The sequence below is a fragment of the Meles meles genome, chromosome 9, assembly GCF_922984935.1.
Source record: "Meles meles chromosome 9, mMelMel3.1 paternal haplotype, whole genome shotgun sequence".
NCBI lineage: Eukaryota > Metazoa > Chordata > Mammalia > Carnivora > Mustelidae > Meles > Meles meles.
Window position 1 is genome coordinate 62,654,988 of NC_060074.1, and position 22,285 is coordinate 62,677,272.

The 22,285-nt window shown below is 35.8% G+C and overlaps 1 protein-coding gene across 2 annotated transcripts in view; it reads left to right on the forward strand.

The window, feature by feature from the left end:
* The first annotated feature begins 1,991 nt into the window (after positions 1 to 1,991).
* LOC123950930 (sodium channel protein type 2 subunit alpha) overlaps positions 1,992 to 22,285 on the forward strand; it is a 147,575-nt gene continuing 127,281 nt past the window's right edge. For both annotated transcript variants that reach the window (XM_046019434.1, XM_046019431.1), the window contains exon 1: positions 1,992 to 2,208. The gene's annotated coding sequence lies outside the window, so the exon portion shown is untranslated. The remainder of the gene's footprint in view (positions 2,209 to 22,285) is intronic.

The window sequence follows — 22,285 nt, forward strand, 5'->3', positions numbered from 1 at the left end:
GGAAGTACACAAAGTCTCAGGATAAGTTAGACACATCTTCCTAAAGGGTAAAATTTACCTTCAAAACAATGGGAAAAATGATTCATATTTCAAGAAAAATACTTAAATGTTATATAAATTATTATAAAATTCCTATGATTTTAAAGATAAAGTGAAGCTTCAATGGTATTTCATGCTTGTAGCATCTCTAGCTCTAATTTGATGAGTTCTAGCTTCTTGGCCATTAGGAGTGCTTTGCTGGAAAATTTGAGAAAAATGATCATGATTTATGTGCCCTGAGAATTTATAACAGTATCCTATGTTTTTGCACAAAACTTGTGAAATGAAATAGTTGAGTACACATATTTAAATAATGTGGCCTACTAAGTCACTTTATTTTTTTGTTAAATGTTAATAAATTTTAAAAAACATTTTAAAAACAATACAAGTGTATCTTAATGATATTGTAGAAATAGGAGAAAATTTAGAGAACCAGATTTGTTCTTCTGACTTGCTTATTAGTTAACTCTGGAGAAAATCTAAAAAGTGGGCTTGGGTCTCCTCATCTATTCCATCTTTTCAGTGGGACACTAAATGCGGGAACAAGCTACATAATATGACCTCAGCAAGGATAAAGTGAAATATTATATAAAGGATCAAAAACGTGTGACTAATACTCAGGTTTTTATTAAATAAGTTCATCAGCATTATGACTTCCAGTTAACATGTATACTATGTATTCTGTGGACAAAATAGGACTTAGATATTTGAACCTCAGATACTATTCTGGATGATATGCTTATTCTAGATGATATAAGACTTTTAAAAATAAAATTTTTATCAAGTATTACAAAGACAACATTTCAGACCAGTTTAAAACCTGGAATCCTGTGAGTTTTGGAATTGGTTTTCAGCACCACGGATAGCGTTAATGCAAAAGCTACAAATAATTAAGACTTTAGGATCAAACACCTTGGCAGGGAGAATTTTAGTTCATATACCTGTCCCCAGATTTGAATGGTATTGTGAAAAAGTGGAAAGAAAGCTGTCTATCTTTTTATTTAGAAATTTAATAATGAACCAGATCTTCACAATTACTAACAGAAAAATTAATTAAACAGATCTATATTGAACACATAACATGCTCAGTGTAGCTGGCATTATTTGCCAAATGCATTCTCATAATAACTTTTCTCTTATCCTGCTAAGAAGGTGTAATAGACGTTTACTGCACTTACCAAATTTCATATAGCAATGTAATTTGATATCTGTATATTTTGAACTATTTTAAAAACGGGTTGACTAAAGATTTTCATTTGCCTTTTAGTAATTTCATTGTCCCACATTAACTTTAATAATCCTCCAAAATTACCTCCAAATAGCAAAAATAACAACATAACAAAGAATTTCTCTAATAACAAAAAATTTAAACACATTCTCCACGAAAAGGTACCAGTAAAGTTAAACTTGGCATCTAAAATTATTTTATAGGAGATAGATGTTACTCTCAAAGGTGGTAAATAAAATTAAGTCTTAAGGTAAACATTAAGTTTGTAATGCTATGAAAAGCTTCGATTTAGTTTAAATATAACATAAATAATTTTAAATAAACCCCAAAAGTAGGATTATAAATTTTTAAAATTTATTTATTTATTTTTATTTTTTTATAAACATATAATATATTTTTATCCCCAGGGGTACAGGTCTGTGAATTGCCAGGTTTACACACTTCACAGCACTCACCATAGCAGAATTACAAATTTTAAAAATTTATGCTCTCATGCTTCTTAAATGTTTAATTTACAAGTAATTAAGGTAGTTGATTTCAAATACAGTGGAATTATGTACTATACACCATTTAATCAAACTTACTAAATACAGTGTTATTAAAGGATCTTGAATGAAAATGGTTCCAACTTTGGCCAGGAGATGGAGCTGTCATGTAAGATGCAGGCTTACATTTATTTATTTATTTATTTTTCAATTTAGCATGCTGCTTTCTAACAGACAGTGGGTACCATCGAGTGAGCGTCAGAACAGAAAGCTAAAGCAGAAGCAGAGAGGATGCCGTAGTCGCCCTTTCTTGTTTTTTCTTCTTCAGTGAGGATGGAGCACATGTGAAATTTTACTGTCTGCTTTAGTCAAAATTCTGAAGAACTGCTGTGGAGACTATTATATTCACCACATATATGGATTCTGTGCTATGATTTACAATTCCCTTTATTTCAGGTAAGGCAACATGATTCTATCTTTGATTTCTCCCTGAATTGTCATTTGTATTAATGATAATTAAAATAAGGTGTGTGCTTTGTAAGCTTGGATTTAGATCTAAAAGATTGAATACCTCTAATTCTGGCTGCCCTAGATCTTTAAATCTTCCTGCACTGAAATGAGATTCAACTCTGACATGCTGTATTTTAATATTTATTTGGCTTTCTGGCCTTTAGTGCCCATCTGTGACTACATTTGTGTACCTTTTGAAGGTAAAGCTTTCAAAGTGAAGGATGGGTCTTCCACTCACAAGGAAAATACCACTCCTTAATGTGGTGAACAAATTGTAGAGATGTAATGAAGCAGATTAACATGGCAGTGGCTTTGCCAAAGCCCAGGGCTGAGCCTTGTGATAGATGCCTCAGAAGCATACCAACATTCTGAGCCCAAAGGCCTTCTGAACAATTCCTGCTAGCAATGATGGTATGGATTATTTACATTTTGTTTTTTCAATTTTAGAAAAAAATACATAAGCCATTTCTCCCATGAAAGATTTATGTAATGTGTTTAATAGACTTGGAATGATAGTACAAACCTTCTCCCTCTCCCAGTATGGATGTAATGAGCAAACTAAAAACAGATTAATTGCTGAGAAAATGGATTTTTCTTAGATTTTGGTGTATTTATGATGATAGGACTGTGGTTGTTTAAACTGGTCAATGTTGTATAAGATACTCACATTTTAAATTATTTTTGGTGATGTAACTAACATTAGCTGTGCTAAAAGGTGGAATGACTCAGGAGCTGGAAATTGCATGCAGCAGCCTTGCTTTTCTCTGCTGCTTCTTATGATTACCCCCTAAATCCTCTTTTTATTGTTATCAACTCAATAGGAAAAAAGCAGTTTAGAAATCCTGCATTTAAGAATCATAACTGTCACTTGTATCAATTTAAAGTAACATTTTAAAATATTAAAAAAATATTTTTGTAAGATTGTTTTTAAATATCTCTTCTGTCTCTTTGAGAAGAGCAGTGTGTGTCTGTGTCTGCGTGATGTTGGTGGTAGAGGTGGCAGGTATGGGTGTGCATCAGTATGTTTCTATCTTACTCATCATTTTGCTATAAAGAGGTAGTTGTGCTGTGTCAGAGGTTGTGAAAGCTATGGGTCATGATTTTATAGAATGGTTTGAACCACCAAAGAAAAAAATCCATTCTTCTGACATGTGAGGCCTGTAAGGAGTTTGAAGTTCCACATAGTTCTATATATATGACAATTTTTAGAGTCACAGATTTTTAGCATTTATTTATTTCACCATTATAAAAAAAAAAAAAACTGTGGCTGAGAGATTTGGTTTCCCACAGCCACATGCTAAGTTGAATCAGAAGCAAGGCTAGAACACTGTTTGACAGTTTTCAATGTCTTTCATAGCAGTAACACAATTTACTCCTAGTGTGGACATTTCCAAATGGCATATACCAGGTGTGCTGATATTGACTGTGTGTGTGTGTGTGTGTGTGTGTGTGTGTGTGTGTGTGTGTGTGTCTGTTAGTTATATGAAGTAGAGTTTCTTTCAAGGCACACATTGCGTTACTTCATGGCATATTGTATATAGTGCTGAATTTTCTCAAGGCTCTTGACAAAGCATCCCCGAGAACTAAAATAACTATGGAGACTCTCTGTTTCTTAGTATTCTCCTTTCCCATTTGATGAGGTATATTACTCTATTCTCTACTCATAAGTGATATGGATGGTCACATTTAGCCCACATTTCTATTCTTCTTACTTAATAAGAGTAGACTGTACATACAGATTAGTCTATTGACCCTTACAAAACCATCATCCTATGCTCTGCCCTTCCCCTTCTTTTTTATTTTTTGTTTTGTTTTTTGTTTTCACTTACTAGGCACAGACTGTGTCCTATTTCTGCAATATCTTGAGAAAGGAAAGGAATTAAATAAAATGTGTCACTTACACAAACAATATTTACAGAGTACCATGCATCTACCAAGAGCTGTCCATGGTAGAGATTGAGACATAAACAAAGGCATGGAGTTTTCTTCATGGAAATGTGCATGTACAGATAGTAGTATACCTCAAAATCTTATAAACATCAAAATAAGAATGAAGAAAGGTGAGAAGGTGAATGGAACAGGTATATGATGAACACCCATCTTGTGTCAGGTTCACTGTGTTACATCCTGAGATTCATATAAAGCCAACAGTCACAATTTCTGTCCATGAGGATCTCAGAACCTAGAGAAAAAAATTTTAAGAGGATATGATAGTTAAATTAGGTCTTTATGGGTGAGTTGGTTATAAACAAATAAATGTAGAAAGTTGCTCATTCCAGGAACAAAGGGGTAAGGCAGGCAGATATAAGGCAATGGAGACCTCTAGGGGACACCATATAGGGCAATTATAGAGAATGGTAAATAATCCAATCTGAGCGAAGCCTGAGAATGTTGTGGCTTTTTTTTTTTTTTTCCTGGAGCAGCCTAAGTTAAGATAATGAATTTGGCCTTTGATGTAAAGTATTTGACACACTAACACATACTCTCACATAAAGATGTTCTGTAAGAAGGTAAAAACAATTTTGTTAACAGTGAAAATTTTATGTCCAGATATCAGATTAGAAAGAAAAGCTAAATATATGGTTGTGCATGAAGCTGTGGCAAGAGTTAGATCACACATAAATGAACATCAGCAGGGAATAAAAGTGAGGTTAAGGTGACTTCAGTATAACTTTAAGATTAGGTAGAGTGAAAAGTGTCTAGAAAGAATATTAATTGTGGGAAAGTAATGGAAGAGATTGGAGGAATAACAGTTTCCTAGGAAGCAAAGCAAGTAAATGGACTACCACGATAGGGATCAGAAACAATAGCAAATCCATAAAGTGTTTGATTAATAAGAGAATGGGGTCAGAGCTGATAAACATTGTTATTATTATTAGGTCATGGATAGTTTTTGTTTTGTTTTTTTAAACATTTTATTTATTTGTTTGACAGACAGAGATCACAAGTAGGCAGAGAGGCAGACAGAGAGAGAGGAGGAAGCAGGCTCCCTGCCTGGGCAGAGAGCCTGATGCGGGGCTCGATCCCAGAACCCTGGGATCACGACCTGAGCTGAAGGCAGAGGCTTTAACCCACTGAGCCACCCAGGCATCCCAGGTCATGGATAGGTTTTAAGAGGAGAGGTTTAGTAGGTTTGCAGAGACAGGGGCTTGGACTGAGGACTAAATGGGAAATTGGACACCTGAACAGTAATTTTAAATTTTAAGATATTTACAAGTGAAGGGAAAGATATATAATATTTTTTATCTTGAGGGAGAAGATACTGTTGAGTGAAATTTGATTTTAGTCAGGATTAGGAAAAACTCAGCCCCTTCATAAAATAAGGATATGAAGTCAGTAGAGAGAAACTGGAGAAGAAACAAAAAATAAAATGAGGTCCTACAGCAGATGAGAGAGGGAAGGTTCAAGAATGTATTTTCTTCGAGATATGAAGAAGGGGTAGGAGGTGATATAAAAGAAAGCTGATGTAACTTGCTTTTGGTGCTCTGTACTTGGAAATTAAAACCTTGTCTGTAAGATAAAATATCTCTTCTATTTAAATCAGTTGGTTCTTCAGAAAAGGCTATTTGCGGTTTGTGGACTCTCTGGAAGAAATAATTAATTCTCAGTAGCAAAACACTTTCCAATAGAGCATTTTTTAGTTTCATTAATCCATGAATTGGAAACTAATAACACTGTTTTACATTAGGCTTATTGAACATACTTCATTTACCCATTTCTTACAGAATGACCTGTTTAAAAACAGATCCTATTTTAAACTTTTGTAGAATTAGACCAATACATTATCTATTATATGTATCTAATTTATTTTTTAGGTATAATTAACATACAACGTTATATTCATTTCATGTATATAACATATTGATTAAAAATTCTGTATATTACTCATTGCTCATTAGGATAAGTATAGTGACCATCTGTCACTATTCAATGTTATTACAATATTATTGACTATATTCTCTATGCCGTACTTCTTTATGCCTTTGCCAGCTTGCAGAAGTGGCCCACTTTCTTCAGCTCTTGGCCAAACACTCTGGCCTCTGATTCCATCTTTACATCTTCTTTTCTCTAATTTGATTATTTTGGGCTGGTTTGCTAGCATCTGAATTAATTACTCAAGCTTGTGCCTTTTCCTCCCTGTTTCATTAGTATTTTACAAGGACATGTGTGAAGAGAAATAAAAGAGAGTCAGTTTAATTACAAAGTCCCTTCCCTTAGGCAAACTAACCTCCTTTATGAAGCTTCCTACCATAAGTTCTTTCTCCCTCTCTATTGACAGCTCAGAATCTTGTCTTTTCCAGATCTCCTCTAGGCAATCCCTTGCACTTGCAGGCCAGGGGATAGCAATGTGAAGCTTGGAAAAAGGCACAGGTATGATGAAAAATCCCATCCTTCACACAAAAAGGAGCCTTTGAAATTGCTACTTTCTCAGTTCAGATTAATGTAATTCACTTTAGAATTGGTGGGACAGAAATCCACCTTCTTTTTCTAGACCTAACTATCCCACTGTGTGGTGAGCCTGGCAGGTCAGTGAGAAGAGCAGAAGTATGTGTTTAGGTGGCAGTATGGACACAGATGACTTCTCTTCCCGCAGGACTGAGCTTGGGCAACTTTGTAAATGCAGTCCCCGCCCCCCCCACCCCCGCGCCAACCCAGAGTCCTCTTCCTCCAGTCTTCTTTTGTGGAGGTTACCTCCACAAAAGGTGGATATCCTCATAACTACCTACTCATAACTATGTGGATATCCTCATAACTACCTCACTCAGATTCTAAGCTTAATAAATAATTATATCTTTATCTATCATCAATTTCCAGGCATTGAAATATTAAGACAGAATTTAGCTTTTATTTGTGTTCATTTTTATTCCGTTGTTATTAAGAAATTGGAGTTACTACTAACAACTGTGGAACTTTTAATCCTTATCCATTTAGAAACTTAATGTTTATTTTTCTTCATCTTTTTTTGACTAGCAGTGCAGACACTTTTGAGGGTATAGATGGGATAGCTGATGATTTGAAATAGAAACCCCAAGTCAAGTTTAATTCCATTAATAACTGTTGTGCACCCCACAGGATGGTCATAGGCAATACTATCATATAGCAAACATAGGTTATTACTTCTCAGCTCAGATTACTTTCACAGATTCTGTATTTGGATTTGTTAAGTTCCAATGACAATTATTTATTTTATAGTGTTATAATTTTATAGTAGGTCATACAAAATACAAAGCAGGTCTTGGAATAATATCATTCAGATTTCTGCTCAAAACAAATATCCTAGAAGGTAAACAACAAGATCTTCTAAAATTTTTATTGAAGAACTTCTCTAATAAATGTTGCAAATACTTTAATATCAACTCCAAACCACTTTCAGATGCTGTCATTACGGAAAAAAAACCCCACTACTTTCCTTGATTTGATCACTTTTTGCTTTATAAATTTTTAGTGCATCTAATTCAATGTTATTTAAATACTGATGATAGTTATAAACAAGTTTATATCAAAGGGAAACCCACTTGGGAAAAAGTCAAGAGATTTAATACAGGTTTTACATTTTAAAATATTGTGGATTTGGATTTTTCCAACAGTTACTTCACATGTCTGTTACCTGTAGAATACAAGTTTAATATGATCTTCTTTAATTTTGTTTATAATAATATTAAGATTTATGAAAAATATGGTTTGCTTATATTGGTGAATGATCTTGCTTTAGGACTCAAAATAGAAAAGTCGTAATACCAATGAAGGCAAATAAGATCTTTAATTATCAAAATGTAATTTCATATTATATTGATTTTAAGAAGCATTCAAATTTTATGTACATTTTGATTATAGTGATGAATACCATTAGCAACATAGTAGTGCCTATGTTGGAAAAGATGACCAGCATTAAGAACGTAAAATGAAATCATACCGAATCTCAAAAGTTACTCACTTGTCTCCCTGTAATATACATACAGTAGTGTCATCTCTTCCTTATTACATTTGGGTTTAGAGAAATTGAAGGTGGGTTGAAGCAGAGGGCAAGGTGGACTTTGCAAATCAAAGTTGTAGATTTAAAAAAAAAAGTGTAGATTTTTCCTGGTAATATTCCATTAAACTTCTAAGTCAAGACCTTTATTTGGAAGAAAATATCATTACTAATCACACTAGTAATGGAAAAACTTCTCTTTCATATAAAGGGGCTTTAGTTATTTGTGAAAATTCTGGAGAACTGGTTTAAGAATCAAGGGTATTTAAATATATTTTATTTATCAGAATGTGCTAGAAGATTTTTGAGGGTAAGAATATCATAATTTTAGTTAACTTTATGTTTGTGCTTGCTAAAATATAAATTTCACTGGAATAAAATGATCTTAAGAAGCAGTAATCCTCAAGAAGCACATTGAATTGCTTGAATTATTATTAAAGTTTGGAATGATTAAATCTTGTATTGTTATCTAGGATCAGTTGGGATTATAATACACTTTCAGCAAGAGCATGTCTTGGTGGTATTAGCAGATAAGTGTGCAATTATGTGATTGTATAATTATGCCCTGTTACATCTTGTGTTTGTTGATTTGTTTGGGAGAGTGACAATGAAACAAGAAAGTTCCTATTAGGCTTTGTATAAAGAATAGTGAATTGGTTGGAATATCATGAAAAATGAGTTTATGATAAGATTATGGTAAGAGAATACTGACACTCTCTCCCTTTTTGGAATAACCGATGTCAAAAGGTGAAATATGTAAGACATGAAGCAAGCAGCTAGAGGCCAATTGGGTATCTCTATCAACCCAGCATTGTGAACTAGGATGTTTTTCTCCTTTCGTGTCTCAGCTGGATGGAGCATCTCTGATGGCCCAGAAATGGCCAGATATAGGATAATGCCAGAGAAATACCCAAATTTACACTTGCTATTTCCTACATCAACAGTCCTAGAAATCTGCGGAGCCTGGTTATTTAGACAGGGTGACCATAGTGTGTCATCTAAATTAAGATGTGATTTGTTAATAATTTCTCCAGAACAACATGTGTATATCAGGCCTGTCTCAAGTGAAGTGCGATATTATGATCATCACATTTCTAACAGTTGGAAGAGAAGAAAGTCAAAAAAGGTACTATGCCATGTTTTATATTTCATCAGTCTACCTAAATTAATGGTCCATTGTTTAGGTGCTTCAGTGTCAGAAAGTTAATATGTAAAATGGCCCATCAAGTTAGATAAAGAACATGAAGATGAGCTATTCAGTTATTGGCCTTGCTAAACCTACCAACTGAAATCTCTAATGACTCTTCATTGAATCCCTAGTTGTATCATCAGGAATGACATGATTTTGTGAATTTTGAACCTGATACATGCTGATATTACCAACCTAGACTCAGCTGAAAGAAACAGAGTATAGGAAATCCTTTTGCTTGAATAAGCTTTCAGGAGAAGATCTTCATTGATGGGTTCAGCATGAGTCCTGTATCCTCAGAATCAGAGCTTCCTATATCCCTAGGAATTTCAAGGTGAAATGAGAGCTACTAAATAAAAGTAATAATTTGCACAAAACCTATGAGAATCTTCAATTCTGTCAGTTTGGTGGGTTGAGTGAACATAGAACTCATTTGCCAACATCTAGAAACTGTAAATAAAACACAATTTTAAAATGCCTTAAAAATACACGGTTAAGCTCCAAATAAATAAAAAAGACTTCAGTAATCAGAAATAAAGTGATAACCAAAAACCTGAGTAATAAATGTAGTAGAAGTTGACCCAGGGATCTTGGGAGTAGAAGGAGATACATAGAAAAAAGCCCAATTTCCCAGAGGGTTTAGTTTTAAAGTCTGTGCAAGTATAAGGCTGACGTCTTGTAACATAGGGAGTTGAAATTGAGAATCCCTGAGTAGAGCCTCAAAAAGTTCTATAGTCACTGAAATGAGAATTAGAAAATGTAATCTGTTAAATCAGGACTTCAGAGAAACTTGTCTCTGTCCTGTCTTTCAGAAAAAAAAAAGGCTTTTAGAAAGAATTAAAATATATATATATATATATATATATATATATATATATAACTTATATGCATATGTATTACTTAAAATGCGTTAAGTTAGGAAAAGTTACTTGGGATCCAGTAAAGGAAGCCATTAGTACAAGACAAGAATGTATAAATAGTTGAACACACTAGAGAAGAGAGAGCAATTGAAGAGCAACCACAGACGGGTCAGAAATAGAAGGGAGCAGACATGAACCAAATGGGATGATTCTGGAACAGATTACTTAAAACTGCTTATATAGTTTCATTGCTGACCAAGCCTACCTGAAGCACTCAAGGCAAAAAAATGAGACTGGTCATTATTTGGGAAATATATTTCTTACTTGCTTTTATGTTTTCGTTTGTTTCTTTTAAAAATTCATATTGACTTCTTTTGTCATATTAGTTCAGATTCTCAGAAGAGATAAAACATGATATTGTGGAAGAATCCTTTGTACTCAGTATTGATCCCATTCCTATCATTCCCTTCTCAGGTAACAGCTATTTTGAATTTGATGCACAGTCTTTACATTCATATGGTAAAATTATAGTCCACATGACTTGCACACATATATAATATGAAGTACTGTTTTACATGTTTTTAAAAAAATTTTATAAGTGGTATTATACTGAAAATATATTTTCGTATTTTCTTTTTAACCTCAACATCATGTTTTTGAGAATTGATCTGTTTGATATATGGACATAAGTTTCAGTAATTTCTACTGATGTATAACTTCCAATTATAGGACTATATCACAAGTTATTTATAATTCTATAATGATGGATAGATTTTTTACTATTATAAACAATGCTGCCATGAATCTACATGTGAGTTTGTGTCATAGATCAAACATCCTGCTTGACAGTTTTACTCTTTTTTTTTTTTAAGAAGGCTCCATACTAGGTTTGCAGCTCCAATGCAGAGCTTGAACTCACAACCCTGAAGAGTCAGACATTTAATTGACTGAGCCACCCAGTGCTTCAACAGTTTTACTCTTTTGATTGTAGTTCAAATAATTAGTCAATAGTCCAAATTTCCACCACCAACATTATAATAGTTTTAATCTACTTTTTTTACATAGGGTAAACCCATTATAAAATTTTGAAGTAAATGGAAAATTCTTAGTGTTCATGTGATGAATTTTTTGGGAAGACAACAGTATCTGTCTACATTTAAAAGATGCTTATCTTTTTTTTTTTTTAAGATTTTGTTTATTTATTTGATAGAGAGAGAGATCACAAGTAGCAGAGAGGCAGGCAGAGAGAGAGGGGAAAGCAGGCTCCCTGCTGATCAGAGAGCCCGATGCAGGGCTCGATCTCAGGACCCTGAGATCATGACCCGAGCCGAAGGCAGAGGCTTAACCCACTGAGCCACCCAGGTGCCCCAAGATGCTTATCTTTTGATGGAATATTTTCACTTCTAGGAATTGGTCTTATAAATATGCTCACACATGGCATTCATTACAGCATTGTTTATTAATGTAAAAACCTGGGAATGACCTAAATATCCATTAATGGGGACAGGCTTAATCAGTTGTGATGCATCTTTATAACAAATATCATATAGATGTTAAAAATAATTTTAGGTCTGTATATACTGATATGGAAAAATGATCAAGAAATAAGGTGAAGTGAAGAAAGCAGGTTTCATAACACTATGAATGGTATTATCTCATTTGTGGGGAAAAAAAGGAAAAGCTGTTATAATTACACTTATTGATATGTATTTACATATGTTTGGAAACATTTTGGATGAATATACAGAGTCTTTAACTGGCTATTTTGGATCTCTGGATTTGTATGGGGAGATTAGTATGTAGGATATTTAACTTATTTTTATTTTATGTTCCTTTATTCAGTTTGCATTTTTAATAGTAATCATGAATTTCTTTTGTACACTAAAAATACACATAAAATATTATCCATTACTTACCATCTGATAATAGTTTTCCTTTTATGTTTAAATGTTATAACTTGCACCAAAGTATTTTTTAATGTAGATCCATGCTGCTTGGACATAGTTTAATAGTATTTATCCTAAGTGAGATTTTTCTGTAGGGGTTTTGTGTGTACTTTATTCTTTCTCTCTCTTTCTCTTTTTAGCATCAAAAATTATTCAAACCTTAAAAGCAAACCCATGATAAAATATCGATTCAGAATATTTGTACATTTGAATATGCATCTTCTTAGGAATTTGCACAAATATGTGATAATTGGCTTTAAGCTCACTGGCACTATCTCTAGCCTGACTCCCTTACCCAAAATCTTGGTAATGTCAGTTTCTATATAGATGATTTCAACATACTGTCTATATTAAAACCTAAATTACCAACTTAGCTCTCTTAAAATCTTTTCCTCCACTGGTGGTATTCTTTATCCTTTCTCAGGCACTCACTTGCATGGTTATATCTTAGACATCTTCTTTGTCAATATGGTGACCTGACCATGATCGTTACTTCATGCGATCTGCACCACCTAGCTTTGTACCTTGAACCCCAACTCAAACGATACTTTAACCCAATCAGGGCTCCAGTGAATTGATCTTACCACACTTTCACTGTCCTCTTTACTTTTATTAAATAGATTAAACTCCATGGCCATCCATAATAATCACCTCTTACATACACATACACACTTAACTACCACCCTTTTTAATTATCTGGAAAAATACCCATCCTAGTCATTTCTAACTCTCCCCTACTCCATACTTGCTTCCATGCAGCTAGACACAAGCACAACCTCAAGTGGGCCCTTGATACTGCCCAACAATCACCACAGTGCCCCAGACCTCTCACTGACCCAGTTTCTGGGCCTTGGATTCCACATCCTCTCTTTTCTCTTCTCCCCATTACTTCTTACTTCATCTTCATTCTCATTTGACAACTTTGGTTCCCACATCACTAAGAAAATTGAAACAATAAGAAGAGATTTTTTTTCCCTTCAGACTTTTATCATAACTACATGTACCTCCCTACCAAGTTCCACACCTACATAATCTGACTTCCCACCTGTTAACCTTAAGTCAACTATCCCTGCTTCTACCGAAAATAATCTCTGTGTCTGTGCACCAGATCTTATTTCTCTATTTCTTCTTACCTACACAAGGGCATTGCTTCAGCAGTCCTTTTCTCTCTCCTGCTCCAGTAATTTTAGTTCTTTAGTGTATCATCATGCAAGCATTTTATTATTGCTTCTATATTAAAATAATGTTTTCCTTCATCAAGTAGTTCTCAGTTTCTTTCCTTCTCTTTTCAAAAATACCTGCCATAAAAGTTCACTGTATTCTCTCTCTCCCTTTTTCTCTCCACTCCCCCATTCCCTTTTAAATCCACTTTAGTCAGGTTTTCAATTCCATCATTTTATCAAAACAATTCTTGATAGGAATCCAGTGAACACCACACTATAAAATCCAGTGGTCCATTCTCACTCTTTGCCTGACTCGATCATTCAGCAGTATAGGACATAGTGCATAACTGAATTCCCTTGATATCCTTCTTTCCCTTGGATTCCTGGACAGCCTATAATCCTGGTTCTTCTTTTGCCTCACTTCTTTTGTCTCACTTCTTCACAGTCATTTTACTTTTTACTCTGCCTTACCAAATGTCAATATTTGGGTGTGTCCCTGCTTTAGTCTCTGATTCTCTTTACTTCTGTATCTTCATCACTTTCTTGTAATCCCATTAAATCTCATAAAAATAATGATGACTTCCAAATATGTTTATCTCCAATTTTCTTCTGCACTAAAGATCAATGTGTCCAACAGCTTATTTGACTTACTGGTTTGCATATTTGATAGACGTCTCAAATTTAACAAGCCCTAAACTAAATTTCTGACTTTCCCTTTCCCTGGACAACCTGCTCCACCCCCAGCCTTTCCCCATCTAACTTGTTAGGGAGGTAACTAGTCTTCCTGTTCCTTAGACTGAAAACTTTTAGGGTCACTTTTGAGTGTTCTCTTTCTCTCATATCCCATATCCTATTCCTTAGGGATTTCTGCTTATTTTGTCAGAACATATCCAGACTCCAACTGTATCCTGCCACCTCCGCTGCTACTAGCCTGATCTAAGCCATCAAGTCTCCTGGATTTCTGCCTTAATATCACAAGTGGACTTTATTTTTCTATTCCTCCTCACAATCTATTTTCAACACAGAAGTAAGATTACACCACATCTTTGCTCAAAATTCTCTAAGAGTAAATTTTCTTGGACTAAAACATATCTTATAATTTCCTTGTTGAATCTGGTCTCCATTTCATTAGTTCTCTGAACTCATCTCCAGTTTCTCTTTCCCTTACTCACTTTGACTGTTTCTTGAATATTCCAGGAATGCTCACATCTTTAGCGATGGCTCATCTTCCTGGAAGGCTTTTGCCTCAAATATTTGCATGACTAACTCCCTCACCTGCTTCAAGTCTGTGCTCAAATGTCACTTCTAAATGATGCCACTCTATCCTATTTAAAATCTCATCCCCCTTTCCCAGCTCACTCTTCTGATCCTCCACACTCTGCAGTATTTTCATTTCTTTTTTGTTTCTTGCTTTACTCTTCTTTCTTTTCATTTTCTATCCTTCCTTCCCTCCCATCTTACAACTCTTATCACCTTCTAGCATATTGTATAAAATTTCTGTCTCCTCTGTCAGTAATGTAACCTCCAAATGATCAGACATTATTATTTCTTTGGTGCATTGATGTATCACAAAAACTTAGAATAGAAGAACTAAAATAATATTTGTTTTATAAATGAATGAATTTTAGAAACTTAAAGTATATTCCTTTAAGTATGCTAAGAAGTACCATGTTTTCTCTAACTTTTATTGAGCTGATTCACATTTAAAAGTGCCCAGAACAGTCTGCCTAATTTTTCACTTGGTATTTCTGTCAATAACAGTGAAATGTATATTAATATTATAAAATCTGGCCTTCCAGGTAAGCATATTATTAATACTGGCTAATGGCCTATTTCTAATTTATATAAAATTTAGTGTGTTTCTCTTGGGGCTTCATTTGCTTATTTGTCATTGTTCTGGATTGGGAGCTCCTCAAAGACAGGAATTTGATCTTCAAACGTGTCTTTCAAGGACCTACCCCGGTGCTGGTACATAAGAAGTTTTTGTTGTTGTTGTTGTTTTCAAAATACTAGTTTACCTATAGTTCTCTTTTATAGTGGAGTCTTTATCTGGTTTTGATATCATGTAATGCTGGACACATAGGATGAGTTTGGATGTTTTCCTTCCTTTTCTATGTTTTGGAATAGTTGAGAATAGGTATTAACTCTTCTTTACATGTTTGGGAGAATTTGCCTGTGAAGCCATCTGGCCCTGGACTTTTTTGTTTGTGAGAGTTTTTTGATTATTGATTCAATTTCTTTGCTTATAATAGGTCTGTTCAAGTTTTCTATTTCTTCCTATTTCAGTTTTGCTAGTTTATATGTTTCTAGATTAATCACTGAATGAAAATACACAAAATTTAATATCAATCCATCAATTCTGGATTGTTTACTTGAGATTAGGTTGTTTATTTTTATGGTTTTTAGGTTATTATGAGGTTAGGTTGTTTATTTGAGTTTTTTTTTCTTGAAAAGTACAAATTTATTTCTTATTTTTTTTATAAACATATAATGTATTTTTATCCCCAGGGGTACAGGTCTGTGAATCGCCAGGTTTACACACTTCACAGCACTCACCATAGCACATACCCTCCCCAATGTCCATAACCCCCTTCACCTCTCCCAACCCCACCTCCCCCCAGCAACCCCCAGTTTGTTTTGTGAGATTAAGAGTCACTTATGGAAAAAAAAAAAAAGAGTCACTTATGGTTTGTCTCCCTCCCAATCCCATCTTGTTTCATTTATTCTTCTCCTATCCCCCTAACCCCCCATGTTGCATCTCCACGTCCTCTTATCAGGGAGATCATATGATAGTTGTCTTTCTCCGATTGACTTATTTCACTCAGCATGATACCCTCTAGTTCCATCCACGTCGTCGCAAATGGCAAGATTTCATTTATTTTGATAGCTGCATAGTATTCCATTGTGTATATATACCACATCTTCCTTATCCATTCATCTGTTGATGGACATCTAGGTTCTTTCCATAGTTTGGCTATTGTGGACATTGCTGCTATAAACATTCGGGTGCACGTGCCCCTTCGGATCACTACGTTTGTATCTTTAGGGTAAATACCCAGTAGTGCAATTGCTGGGTCATAGGGTACTTCTATTTTCAACATTTTGAGGAACCTCCATGCTGTTTTCCAGAGTGGTTGCACCAGCTTGCATTCCCACCAACAGTGTAGGAGGGTTCCCCTTTCTCCGCATCCTCGCCAGCATCTGCCATTCCCTGACTTGTTAATTTTAGCCATTCTGACTGATGTGAGGTGATATCTCATTGTGGTTTTAATTTGTATTTCCTTGATGCCGAGTGATGTGGAGCACTTTTTCATGTGTCTGTTGGCCATCTGGATATCTTCTTTGCAGAAATGTCTGTTCATGTCCTCTGCCCATTTCTTGATTGGATTGTTTGTTCTTTGGGTGTTGAGTCTGCTAAATTCCTTATAGATTTTGGATACTAGCCCTTTATCTGCTATGTCGTTTGCAAATATCTTCTCCCATTCTGTCAGTTGTCTTTTGGTTTTGTTAACTATTTCCTTTGCTGTGTAAAAGCTTTTGATCTTGATGAAATCCCAATAGTTCATTTTTGCCCTTGCTTCCCTTGCCTTTGCTGTTGTTCCTAGGAAGATATTGCTGCAGCTGAGGTCAAAGAGGTTGCTGCCTGTGTTCTCCTCAAGGATTTTGATGGATTCCTTTCTCACATTGAGGTCCTTCATCCATTTTGAGTCTATTTTCGTGTGTGGTGTAAGGAAGTGGTCCAGTTTCATTTTTCTGCATGTGGCTGTCCAATTTTCCCAGCACCATTTATTGAAGAGGCTGTCTTTTTTCCATTGGACATTCTTTCCTGCTTTGTTGAAGATTAGTTGACCATAGAGCTGAGGGTCGATTTCTGGGCTCTCTATTCTGTTCCATTGATCTATGTGTCTGTTTTTGTGCCAGTAACATGCTGTCTTGATGATGACAGCTTTGTAATAGAGCTTGAAGTCCGGAATTGTGATGCCATGAACTTTGGCTTTCTTTTTCAATATTCCTTTGGCTATTCGAGGTCTTTTCTGGTTCCATATAAATTTTAGGATTATTTGTTCCATTTCTTTGAAAAAAATGGGTGGTATTTTGATAGGGATTGCATTAAATGTGTAGATTGCTTTAGGTAGCATAGACATTTTCACAATATTTATTCTTCCAATCCAGGAGCATGGAACATTTTTCCATTTCTTTGTGTCTTCCTCAATTTCTTTCATGAGTACTTTTTAGTTTTCGCATATAGATTCTTAGCCTCTTTGGTTAGGTTTATTCCTAGGTATCTTATAGTTTTGGGTGCAATTGTAAATGGGATTGACTCCTTAATTTCTCTTTCTGCTGTCTTGTTGTTGGTGTAGAGAAATGCAACTGATTTCTGTGCATTGATTTTATATCCTGACACTTTACTGAATTCCTGTACAAGTTCTAGCAGTTTTGGAGTGGAGTCTTTTGGGTTTTCCACATATAGTATCATATCATCTGCAAAGAGTGCAGATGATATGCCAATTTGGATGCATTTAATTTCTTTTTGTTGTCTGATTGCTGAGGCTAGGACTTCTAGTATTATGTTGAATAGCAGTGGTGATAATGGACATCCCTGCCATGTTCCTGACCTTAACGGAAAAGCTTTCAGTTTTTCTCCATTGAGAATGATATTTGCAGTGGGTTTTTCATAGATGGCTTTGATGATATTGAGGTACGTGCCCTCTATCCCTACACTTTGAAGAGTTTTGATCAGGAAGGGATGCTGTACTTTGTCAAATGCTTTTTCAGCATCTATTGAGAGTATCATATGGTTCTTGTTCTTTCTTTTATTAATGTGTTCTATCACATTGATTGATTTGCGGATGTTGAACCAACCTTGCAGCCCTGGAATAAATCCCACTTGGTCGTGGTGAATAATCCTTTTAATGTACTATTGAATCCTATTGGCTAGTATTTTGGTGAGAATTTTTGCATCTGTGTTCATCAAGGATATTGGTCTGTAGTTCTCTTTTTTGATGGGATCCTTGTCTGGTTTTGGGATCAAGGTGATGCTGGCCTCATAAAATGAGTTTGGAAGTTTTCCTTCCATTTCTATTTTTTGGAACAGCTTCAGGAGAATAGGAATTAGTTCTTCTTGAAATGTTTGGTAGAATTCCCCTGGGAAGCCGTCTGGCCCTGGGCTTTTGTTTGTTTGGAGATTTTTGATGACTGTTTCAATCTCCTTACTGGTTATGGGCCTGTTCAGGTTTTCTATTTCTTCCTGGTTCAGTTGTGGTAGTTTATATGTCTCTAGGAATGCATCCATTTCTTCCAGATTGTCAAATTTGTGGTGTAGAGTTGCTCATAGTATGTTTTTATAATTGACTGTATTTCTTTGGTGTTAGTTGTGATCTCTCCTCTTTCATTCATGATTTTATTTATTTGGGTCCTTTCTCTTTTCTTTTTGATAAGTCTGGCCAGGGGTTTATCAATCTTATTGATTCTTTCAAAGAACCAGCTCCAAGTTTCATTGATTTTTTTCTATTGTTTTTTTGGTTTCTATTTCATTGATTTCTGCTCTGATCTTTATGATTTCTCTTCTCCTGCTGGGTTTAGGGTTTCTTTCTCATTCTTTCTCCAGCTCCTTTAGGTGTAGGGTTAGATTGTGTACTTGAGACCTCTCTTGTTTCTTGAGAAAGGCTTGTACCGCTATATATTTTCCTCTCAGGACTGCCTTTGCTGTGTCCCACAGATTTTGAACCGTTGTGTTTTCATTATCATTTGTTTCCATGAATTTTTTCAATTCTTCTTTAATTTCCTGGTTGACCCATTTATTCTTTAGAAGGATGCTGTTTGGTCTCCATGTATTTGGGTTCTTTCCAGCTTTCCTCTTGTGATTGAGTTCTAGCTTCAGAGCATTGTGGTCTGAAAATATGCAGGGAATGATCCTAATCTTTTGATACCGGTTGAGACCTGATTTGTGACCCAGGATGTGATCTATTCTTGAGAGTGTTCCATGTGCACTAGAGAAGAATGTGTATTCTGTTGCTTTGGGATGAAATATTTTGAATATATCTGTGATGTCCATCTGGTCCAGTGTGTCCTTTATTTCCTTGTTGATCTTTTGCTTGGATGATCTGTCCATTTCAGTGACAGGAGTGTTAAAGTCCCCTACTATTGTATTATTATTGATGTGTTTCTTTGATTTTGTTATTAATTGGTTTATATAGTTGGCTGCTCCCATGTTAGGGGCATAGATATTTAAAATTGTTCGATTTTCTTGTTGGACAGACCCTTTGAGTATGATATAGTGTCCTTCCTCATCTCTTATTGTAGTCTTTGGCTTAAAAACTAATTGATCTGATATAAGGATTGCCACCCCAGCTTTCTTCTTATGCCCATTAGCATGGTACATTGTTTTCCACCCGCTCACTTTAAATCTGGAGGTGTCTTCGCATCTAAAATGAGTTTCTTGTAGGCAACATATAGATGGGTTTTGTTTTTTCATCCATTCTGATACCCTGTGTCTTTTGATTGGGGCATTTAGTCCATTTACATTCAGGGTAACTATTGAGAGATATGAGTTTAGTGCCATTATATTGCCTGTAAGGTGACTGTTACTGTGTATTGTCTCTGTACCTTTCTGATCTACTACTTTTAGGCTCTCTCTTTGCTTAGAGAACCCCTTTCAATATTTCCTGTAGAGCTGGTTTGGTGTTTGCAAATTCTTTCAGTTTTTGTTTGTCCTGGAAGCTTTTTATCTCTTCTTCTATTTTCAATGATAGCCTAGCTGGATAGAATATTCTTGGCTGCATGTTTTTCTCATTTAGTGCTCTGAATATATCATGCCAGCTCTTTCTGGCCTGCCAGGTCTCTGTGGATAAGTCTGCTGCCAATCTAATATTTTTACCTTTGTATGTTACAGACTTCTTTTCCCTGGCTGCTTGCAGGATTTTCTCTTTGTCACTAAGACTTGTAAATTTTACTATTAGGTGACAGGGTGTGGGCCTATTCTTGTTAATTTTGAGGGGGATTCTCTGCACCTCCTGGATTTTGATGCTTGTTCCCTTTGCCATGTTAGGGAAATTCTCTCCAATAATTCTCTCCAATAGACCTTCTGCTCCCCTCTCTCTTTCTTCTTCTTCTGGAATACCAATTATTCTAATGTTGTTTCGTCTTATGGTGTCACTTATCTCTCGAATTCTCCCCTCATGGTCCAGTTGCTGTTTGTCCCTCTTTTGCTCAGCTTCTTTATTCTCTGTCATTTGGTCTTCTATATCACTAATTCTTTCTTCTGCCTCATTTATCCTAGCAGTGAGAGCCTCCATTTTTGATTGCACCTCATTAATAGCTTTTTTGATTTCCACTTGGTTAGATTTTAGTTCTTTAATTTCTCCAGAAAGGGCTTTTATATCTCCAGAGAGGGTTTCTCTAATATCTTCCATGCCTTTTTCGAGCCCGGCTAGAATGTTCAGAATCGTCATTCTGAACTCTTGATCTGACATAGTACCAATGTCTGTGTTGATTAGGTCCCTAGCCTTCGGTACTGCCTCTTATGCTTTTGTTTGTGGTGATTTTTTCTGCCTTGTCATTTTGTCCAGATAAGAGGATATGAAGGATGAAATAAAATAATAAAAGGGTGGCAAAGACCCCAGAAAAATGTGCTGTAACCAAATCAGAAGAGACCCCAAATTGTGGGGGGGGGGGGGGGTTCAGAAAAAAAATTTAAAAAATAAAAGAAATAAAGAAAAAATATAAAAAAGAAAGAAAAAAATATATATTTTAGATAAACTAGTCAAAAAAACGTTAAAAAAGAAAAGGGTAAAAGTTTTAAAAAATTTAGCAGAAGAAGAAAAAAGAAAGAAAAAAAATTGAATTTACCGCAAGACTAAAGAATCATGGGGAGAAAGCCATGAGTTCTGTGCTTTGCTTTCTCCTTCTCTGGAATTCTGCTGCTGTCCTAGGTATTGAACCTGCTTTCCTTGATAGATGAACTTCATCCTGGCTGGATATTTTGTTGATCTTCTGGGGGAGGGGCCTGTTTTAGTGACTCTCAAGTGTCTTTGCCCGAGGCGGAATTGCACCGCCCTTACCAGGGGCCGGACTAAGTAATTGGCTCGGGTTCGCTTTTGAGAGCTTTTGTTCCCTGAATGCTTTCCGTAGAGTTCCGGAGGCCGGGAATGAAAATGGTGGCCTCCTAGTCTCCAGCCCAGAGGAGCCGAGAGCCCGCCGCCCTACTCCTCAGTGTGCCCCAAGAGAACAGCACCCAATCACTCCCGTATCCCCAGCCTCCAGCCACGCTCCGAGCTCACCCAGCCTGCGACTGGTTCAAGGTAACCCCGAGCTGAGAGTTCAGTCCTCGGCTCTGTCGCTGTAGCCGGCTTCTCCGATCTAATACCTGCGAGCTCTGCGACACTCCAACACCCCCGATCCTTCTGTGACCCTGCGGGACCTGGGGCCACGCTGACCCTCCGTGGGCTTCACCCCGGTTTAGCCTCTGGAGCAATGTCCCTCAGTGGAACAGACTTTTAAAAGTCCTGATTTTGTGCTCCATTGCTCCACCGCTTGCTGGGAGCCGGCCCCTCCCCCCGTGGTCTATCTTCCCGTCGTTTTGGATTCACTTCTCTGCTGGTCCTACCTTTCAGAAAGTGGTTGATTTTCTGTTTCTAGAATTGCTGTTCTTCTCTTCGATCTCCCGTTGGATTTGTAGGTGTTTGCAATGTTTAGATAAGCTATCGAGCTGATCTCCTGCTATCTGATGTAGTCTCAGCCTGCTACTTCTCCTCCATCTTGACTCCTCTGAGTTTTTTTTTTTTTAATGTAGGTATTTATCACTAAAATTTCCTTCTTAGAACTACTTTTGCTGCATTCTGTAAGTTTTGGTATGTTGTGTTTCCCTTTTAATTTATTTCAATATTTTTTTGATG